The following is a 9,478-nucleotide window of genomic DNA, read 5'->3' as shown; positions in this document are numbered from 1 at the left end:
AACTGGAGGCCCAGAACCCATGACAACGTCTCATGCAGACCTGTTTCATGGATCTGCTGGGAAGGCCCAAAGGTCAGTGGTGGAATCTACAAAGTCTGTGCCGGCAGGATGAAGGACCTGTGCTAGCAGGCTGAGGGATCTGCACTGGAGCCAGGAAGTGATGCTCAGAAGAACGAGAGCTCCCCCAAAAGGTACCACAGCCATCATCGACAACAGTGAGGTCCCGAGCTCCTCCGATGATCAGGATGGCCAAGTTCCCATCAGGAAAGCCAACGCAGCAATTTTTTCCTGGAGGCCGGCAGTGCATCATCTTCCTCTCCAGAACCAAGAAGCTATGCTCAAGTGAGGACCAGAGCTCCCCAAAGTGAGCCAAAGCCATTCTCAGTGCCAGCGAGGTCCCAAGCTCCTCGGAGGATGAAAACAGCCAAGTTCATCAGGAAAACCAGCTCCCCACAGCCTCTCTCAGTTCCCAACAGCTTGCCTCTTCTTCTCCAGGTCTGCCTCTTATACTGCTGGCAACAGTCCTCAGGTGGGCCTCTCACACCCAGCACCACACTTACTCAGTTCAGCTGGCGGTTATAAGTTGACCACCAGTTATCAATCCACTATACCCAACAACAAGGAAAGTAACTAAGATATGGGATAAAAGGTATTTGAGGATACATGAGAACTCAAAATACTAGAACCAAGCAATAATCAATTAACACCAAATAATTAATTAACACCTATTCTTGAATTCCCTAACGAATTCATCTTCTGTGTACAATACAATGAAAACTATTTCTAGAATACTAAAGAAAAGTTTCTACTTCTGGAATAGCAACAAGATGCTTCTCTTTAGCTACCTTTTTTCTTTTCTCTGTAGTTCTTACCAGGAAAAAACATGAAAAACATTTCATTATATTTATGAAAGTTTATTTTGAATCATCAGATTTTGAAAAGAATGACCTTTATTTTTAAATGCTCAAATCTAGAGAACTGTCAAGTTCTTTTCAGCTAGGCAAACAGTTCCTAAACCACACATATTAGGTTTTTCAGGAAAGCAGGCAGGAAATGGGACAGAGCTATGACAGACTCACAGTTTTGTGTAAATTAGGAGAACATCTTTTTACAGTGGGTGCAGCTCCACATCAGGGCACACCATTGCTAAAGTACAGGCTAGCTTTCAGTCCCATCTGCTCTCTCCATGGACCAGAACCAGTGGTCAGTGGGAAAGAAAAAAATGGAAACAAAGCTTTTGTAAGTAAGGAGGGGGAGAAGGGTTGAAGAGAGGAGAGGGGACTAGGGAAAAAAGAAGAATCAAGATATATCATGTACAGGTACAAATTCCCTATGATGAAAGTGATCATTATGTATATCTAAAATGTTCCAATAAAATTAATTTTCAAAATAAAATTATGTAAGATGAAATTACTAGTCAAATTATGAGTCTAAAAATGGTATTCCATTAATAGTTTTAATATAACATCCTCTATCTTGTGCTACTGCAAGGTAAAGCCATGTACCTTACAATGCTTAAATTATTCTAGCTAAATCAGTGTGGCTACTGAACCGAAAGTTGGAAGCCTACTAGAACTGTTTTGCTCTTTTATGGAGACATATTTCCTAGGCCAAACTGATGGATCTCTCTAATGTTCTTTTGGTTTGTTTTTTTTTCCAGTACCAGGAATCAAACTCACCACCTTGTGCTTGCCAGGCAGGCGCTGTGCCGCTGAGCTAAACCCCCAGCCCCCTTCTCTAATGTTCTTAAACTAGCATGGCTTCTTCATGTCTGTGTTTTACAAGTACAGCTTAAATATCCATAGAGTTTCATTTTACCCACAAACAATGCTAATGCCTGGAGTCAGCTGTGCCCTTCTTGATTCCTCTACTGCTCTTTCTACACAACTATATTCTAATTTTTATCACTCAATATTACACTAGATGTACATAAGTCTGGAACTGTAAATATATTTTAATAGATTTAAAGTGTCTTTAGGACATTATATATATATATTTTCCTCTGTTTCTGAACTATACAGACATCTTTAGTTACTTATCTATGTAACTGTCTTACCCATAAGGTCACAAACTCCTTAAGGCCAAGGACCTTGTCTTACTTTTTTTTGCCTTTTTTATAGTTATAATGCCAAAATTTACATTCAACATTATTACTATGATTTTCCATTTCCAATACAACTATGTTACAGTGTCACAATAAAACTTGCCCCAACAATATTCCTAGAATGTTTATATTTTTAACGTTTATCCAAAATGAAAAGTATAATAACAAATACCTATAAAATATAAATCATCTTCTCAGAGAATAATTACTTTCTCTCATACAGTGACTGGTAAACTGTAAAATAAGAACAAACTAAATAACAATCATGGCAAAAACCAAAACAATAAAAACCTGACTTCATGTATTAGCATCAACTTTTAGTTTTAAATCTTTAGAAACTTCATCAAAATGTCATATAATTCAACAAATGTTCACTGAATATTTACCATATGCCAGCTATTATTTCAGGCACTGAATATAGGGCATTATTAAAATCCCCACCTTCATAGATTCTAGTGGGGTAAAGGACAAAAACATATATACACCAGGCAGTACTAAGTACTATGAAAAAGTAGAGCCCTGTGAGTATACAGAGTGACAGCAATGCTACTTTAGAAGGTCTGAAGAGGTGCACTTTTAACAAAAACTTGAACAGAAGGTAAAAAATGGCCATAAGGGAATCTGGAAAATATATACTTCAAGGTAGTGAGATAATATTTGCCTGACGTACTGGATACTGAATGCAAGAGGAAAAGAAGTCAAGAGTGACTACAATGATAGAATGAGAAAAGTCACTCAGACCCACTTCTCAGGAACTGAAGTGGGATGTGAAAAGAAGAAACAGAAGTGCTCCCCTGGAAGGATTTCTTCCTCAAAATGCAACCCCCCAAAAAAAAGACTACAAGGTTTTCCAGCCTGTGAGAATAGTACTGCTTACTGGTAAGTAAGATGACAGAAGAGCAAGCTAGGAAGGAAAATAGAGTTGTATTTCAGCTATGTTAAGTTTTCAAGTCTATTAAAAACTCAGTAAAGGATGTCAAATAGGTAACCAGAGATACAAAACCTGAGTTCAAGTAGAGAGGCTGGAACTGGTGAACTGATACGAGAATCCTTAGCACGCAGGTGCATTTCTGAAGCCAGAAGACTAGAAGGGATGAAATAACCCAGAGCAGTGCTATCCAAGAGACCCTGCTGAGATGATGGGACTGTTGTGTAATCGCTGCTATCTAACACAGCTGACAAAAGCCACATGTGGCCAGTGCTGCCAAAATGAATGGTGGGAATCTAGAGAACGAGTATAGGTCTAGGACAGAGCCCTGCCTGGGCTAAGCATGACTGAGGCAGGGATAGGAGGAGCATCCAGCACAGGAGGAAAAGAAGAAACAGCAAGTGAGGTGGGAGGAAAATCAGAATGGTGTCTCCAAGACCAAATGCAGAAAGTGTGTAACAGAAAAGAGTGAACAATCATAAAAAATACTGCTAAGTGAGGAGAGGAAGATTGAGAATTGACCACTAGATTTAGCTATATGGAAGTTCCTAACAACTGTGTCAAAGAATGCTCAGGGGATTACGAAAGAGTGATGAAGAAATGAAAGCAAGCAGATTAGACAGCTCTTTTGGAAAGTTCTGACATAAAGTATACAAGGAAATGGGGAATAGCTTGAGGGGCTTGGGATAGGAATTTGTTTTTAAAAGATTGACATTAGAGCATGTTTGTAAGCTGAGATACAACCTAGTGCTCCAACAGAGAAAAAAAATTGATTAAAAAAACCTAGAATGAAAAGAAACACTTGTATGGTGGCACACACCTATAATCCCACTACTCTGAGTGGCTGAGGCAGAAAGATCATGTTTGAGTTCAGTCTGAACAACTTAGAGACATAGTGAGACCCTGTTTCAAAATGAAAAATAAGGAATAGGGATGCAGTTCAGTGCTAAAGCTCTGGTTCAATTTCCAGTACCAGTTCTGGGAAAGAGAGAAGGAGAGGAAGAGAAGGATAAGGAGAGAGGGAGGGGAGAGGGAGAGAGGGGGAGAGGGGAAGAGGGAGAGTGTGTTGGTTTGGGGCTTACTTTTGCAAGGGGAACAATATAATACAAGACACATATTTTATATGATTATTTATAATAGTCACCCAAAGGACAATATACAAAAGAGTGCAGGAAATCTGCCCACACACTAAGACCAAGGAATTTAGCCGAGGGCCTGTATCCCACAGAAATGTCCTGCATGAGTCCAACTGAGGACTGGGTAAGGCCCAAAGGTCAGTGATGGAATCTAGGAAGTCTGTGCCAGCGGGATGAAGGATCTGTGCTAGGAGGCTGAGGGATCTGCAATGGAGCCAGAAAGTGATGCTCAGAAGAACCAGAGCTTCTCTGAAAGGTACCACAGCCATCCTCAGCAACAGTGAGGTCTTGAGCTCCTCCAATGATCAAGATAGCCGAGTTCCCATCAGGGAAACCAACGCAGCAAGCCTCTCTTAGAGACTGGCAGTGCACCATCTTCCCCTCCGGAGCCAGGAAGTGATGCTCGAAGTGAGGACCAGAGCTCCCCCAAAGTGAAGCAAAGCCATTCTCAGTGCCAACGAGGACCCGAGCTCCTCGGAGGATGAAAACAGCCAAGTTCAACAGGAAAGCCAACATAACGAGCTTCTCCAGAACAACCAACAGCTCCTTACAGCTTCTACTAGTTCTAACAGCCTTTCTCTGCTCCCAACAGCCTCTTTAGTTCCCAAAAGCCTTTCTTCTTCTTCTCCAGGTCTGCCTCTTACACTGCTGGCAACAGTCCCTAGGTGGGCCTCCCACACCCAGCACCATGCTTACTCAGTTCAGCTGGGGGTTATAAGTTGACTACCAGTTATCAACTCACTATAGGGAGAGAGATTGATTTCTATCAACAATACAGCTAAAATGAAGAGAATTCAAATGTATGGGTAGAATAACAGTGACAGGTCTCTAACAGGATAAGAAACGTGAGAATACAGGAGTATAGATGTAGGAAGATTAGAATATTTGGCAGTGGAAATTCTTTTTCAGTGCTTCTGTTTTCTTTGTGAAATAAACAACAAGGTTACTAGCTGAGAGTGAGAAGTGAGGAGGAGGTGTTAAACTGAGTGTAGCAGGGTAAAAAACAGCAGCCTCTAAAAGACTTCCCACGAAGGTGCTAATGAGCTTAAGGTAAGACTGAGTTCCGTTGTTTAATAACAGTAGCCATACTATGATCCAATTCCCCCCCTTGTGTCCCAAAGGACAGAGTGACAGAATGACTGTCAAATACACCATGGAAATCTATATATGTATTGCTGAGGCATTCTGAGGCATTCTCCTAACATGCACATGTAGTATTCCTACCAAAAGTGGGAACTGAGTTATCTAGAATGAATTCTTAAAAAATCCACATAGCCTTTACTGCTCATCTTTTTTGTTTGTAAATATTTTTAAATCTTTTAAAGTGATCCCTAGAGTCTTTTGTGAAGATTACATCAATTTACTAAAATCTTAGACTACATCCTTTTTAATGTTGGAACTTTATACCACTACTGTCTACAAGTATTCACATTTGCCATAATTACTCAAAGATTACAGTTCAGCAAAGATATTAACAAATCTTCTCAAAATCTGACTGTGAGATGTGAACTTGTTCAGAGCAGCCAGAGTTTCTGGTACAATCTCCTCCCCAGTCCTGGGCTAAAATTTTTTTCCTATTATTTCTTCTACTTTCCCCTGTATTAGTCTGCATATAGATCATTCTTCACATCAGAGAAGACAGAAAACAAGAAGCTGACAGTTTCATTCATACTCTGTGTCCATATAGGGGCTATCTGTCAATAAGACTGTACTATTTATCATTATTGTTCTCTATGTATAAAAGAAGGTCAGCCTCATCTTTTTTCAGTACCTCAGCACATTATAAGTCATGACCCACATACACTGTAACTGTTAGGGCTGCTCCTATATAACAGCATTTTTTTGTGCCTTGTCCCTTCTGTGTTCTGGTCAGCGCTAGCAAGGACACTGCATTTACCACTGAACTTAAAAGTCTTAGGCTCAACAACAGGGCCAGAATGGCCCCTAGGTCACTGAGCTTCCTTCTCAAGTAGCCATTATCTAGAGAAAGGGGTCCACTGTGCTATACTTCCCCTTTCCACAAATTCATTAATTCAACTAATATTTATTAGCCACTTTAACACAAATATATTAATCTGCTTTCATGCTATCTTCCCTAGTTTCTGAATCTGTTCGAAACAGCCGATTATGCATATAACAGCATCGAGCAATGCTGAAAACCAAGGACCTAGAAGCAGCAGACGGGGAATCTAGCCCTTCCCAGCCAGTCACAAACAGCAGTATGAAGTTTGGCTTTTTCCCCTAGAGGTGTTGCACAAATCCTAGGAGATTATACAACATTAGTAAACACAGTTGTAGTTGTATTTAATCGTGCAGCGCTATCTGAACATGTTATGGGAGAGTGCGCCATCTGGAGGAAGAAAAGATCATGGAGGCCTTCCCTCTGGACAGTGCCAGCAAGAGACTTCTGCTTTCAGATGTCCTTTCCAAGGTAGCAAAGAAAATAAAAAGCAAAGGAGTGTTTGTATTTTCTACAACTTATGGATACAGAAAGGCCACAATTTAGGCAGCTTTCTTAAAAATACAGATTGACTGATATGGACTTTACACTAAGTCCCACCTCTCCAGAGCTCAATAATACATATTGATGATAATTCATAATTTTCCCAGATACATCATATATATTCCTTATATCACATCACCACAATAAAAAAAAAACTTCAGAAAGAAAAATACACCACTTATACCATTTCATAAGGAACATAGATTGCAATGCATATGAATAATTTAAAATCATACATTTTCATAACGGCAGAAACTTCAGACATCATATTCTCTAATTCCACTTTCCACAGGGTACAACAGATGAGGTCCATAGAACTGGATTCCCATGCTAGTTGTCTTATGAGTTATATGATATTTTTAGAACTAATTAACTAGAACTAAAATGAATGAGTTTAGAGGATACAGGGCTTCTTTTCTGTCAGATCCATTAAAAATTACACACTGGACTTTAACACTAAAAATAAAATTAGACAATTGGACTTTAACACTAAATACTAACTCTAAATGTTATCCAAAGCTTTTATTCAAATCCACTATATTTCAATAGCTACACGTAAAAACCAGATTTAAAAATCTCTCTTTACAAACTTTGGTAACTATAGCACAAAGTTAAATGCAGCAACTTGGGGGAAGGGGAGGGGAGACCACAAACCAACTTTGCTTGTATCAGTAGAATTCTCTTTAAAATATAAGCTAGTTAAAGTGTATCAGTTAGATTAAATTATGTAATATTTAAGCAAGAGAATGCTTGATAATCTAAACTTTCTGTGTAACTCTTTAGTCAACACAAGATGTGTTAAGCAATAACCACCAAGATGATTCCCAACTAAAGACTTAAAACAGAAAGCTAGCTGGGCATGGTGGTATGCATCTGTAATCCTAGCACTGGGGGGGGGGGGCGCTGAGGCAGGAGGATCACTGTGAGTTCAAAGCCAGCCTGCACTACAAAGTGAGACCCTGTTTTAAACAAACCAGAAAGCTTGTTAGGAGTATTATTTATATACAATATACTTCTTAATATAAGCCTCTATAACCTGTACAAAATAAATTATGTATAATAATTTCTCAAAAGTATATTTATTATCCAATTTTATAGTGAAGCAATATTACATATTGAAAGCAAAATCTGGTTGTAACTGAATATGGAAAATTAGATACATTTTAATGGGCTTTGTTTTACAAAATTTCCCCTGAAATTTAAAATGTTGATCAGAGAAAGCTATAATATGTTGACAAAGGAACTAAATTAGATAACATGAATAAGAGAACCTATAAAAACCACTTTAGCAATAAAAGGTTTCGCACACTGAAATCCTGCATAATACAAAGCACAAGCCCATAATTATCAACAATTTACCATACTGGGGGCATGTTCAATTTACATTAAACCAATTAACTTCAAAAGAAATGATAGCAGTTGTTTAGAGCTCAGGTCCTTCTTGCCAAATATTGAACCTGATTTTCTTGAGTGTGTGCTAAAGATGGTCGGTCTGGAAGTTAGGAGGTCATGTTAGGATTGAAGCTTCAAACTCCTTAGACACAGTACAAAGCCTGAGGAAGAAAACGCTCTTGTCTTTATACTATAGGCCCTACAGAGTGTGAGTAACAACCTACACCTCCACGGCAAAATGAATTCAGGGTTCCAGCTTGAACTGCAGCAACATATTCTGCCTGTCTCCTGAGGTACCCTACCTGTTAGGAAAAGAGGAGATTCCTATACGTCCTCCAACCCACCGTGGCTGTGACCATCCAAGCAGAGCTCCAAAAAGTACTGGCAGCAGCACCGAGGCAAACAGCAGCCCAAATAAACCTCATGAGGTAATCTCAGCACCTCTCCAAACCCTTCCCATGGTTTTCCAATGATTTTCTCAGTGCCACGTTCATGCATACTATACTTTAAATGCCCTGGAGAAGAGGAATCCTATGGACAGAAATACATCATGTAGATAATCTTTCGCATTCTAAACAACCACCTTAGAAATGAACATTTGGGACTCAATCATTTGTGAGAAGTACCTGCCGGACATAGTTCAGCAGCATAGTGCCTGGCAAGTGCAAGGTTGTGAGTTCGATTCCCAGTACCCCCCTCAAAAAATAGTAATTGCTATACTCGAATGTTTTCAACTAACACTGAGGTAATAAATTGACTGCCAGAAAAATAAAAATCATCAGTTTGCATTTTATTATTTTAGAATGAGAATCTATTCTATAATCAATATTCAGAGAACTAAATGACCTATAGATTAATGATCATGTTACCTTCCTTAGGATTTTACAGATAAGAACCTTAAGGCAAATGTTTGATTAAGAAATTTCCCAAGAGTCATGGACTTAGAAGGTAAATCTACGATTGCTATCCAGTGTTTTTCTTAATACTGCATAAGGTTTAGGAGTATTTTTCATAGTCAAACTCTATCTTTCAGAATGCTACCTGTCAGATCATTTCAGTAATTAGGTCTAAGCAGTCTCTCAGCCATGTGTATCACTGACACCTCCCTCTGACAAATCAACTCTTCCTTCCTCATTCCTGTTCCAGTAATGGCCTCTTCCCAGTGAGAAACCAGAATAGTGCTTCTTCTGGGCCAGGACAGTTTTCCCTCTTGACCTCTTGCTGGTTCACACTACACATCAGCTCTATAAACTTGGGTAATTCCTCTTTCTAAAGCCTTAAGAACAACAATGCTGTTTTCACTTCTTAAGGACAACCAACTTCCTGCCAACTAAATTTCTGACTTCTTGCTCTATCGTTTCATGCTATCTTTTCCCATGTTTCCACAGTTTTCATTTAACCAAGAAGTAAATGAC

The 9,478-nt window shown here is 39.2% G+C and overlaps 1 protein-coding gene across 8 annotated transcripts in view; it reads right to left on the bottom strand.

Annotated features, from left to right (window-relative positions):
• Lyst (lysosomal trafficking regulator) overlaps positions 1-9,478 on the bottom strand; it is a 209,662-nt gene that overhangs the window by 166,828 nt on the left and 33,356 nt on the right. The window lies entirely within an intron of this gene.

Source organism: Chinchilla lanigera, unplaced genomic scaffold (genome assembly GCF_000276665.1).
Source record: "Chinchilla lanigera isolate Chin_1 unplaced genomic scaffold, ChiLan1.0 scaffold00091, whole genome shotgun sequence".
In the NCBI taxonomy this organism is placed as follows: Eukaryota; Metazoa; Chordata; class Mammalia; order Rodentia; family Chinchillidae; genus Chinchilla; species Chinchilla lanigera.
This window is presented reverse-complemented; position numbering and strand designations above follow the sequence as displayed.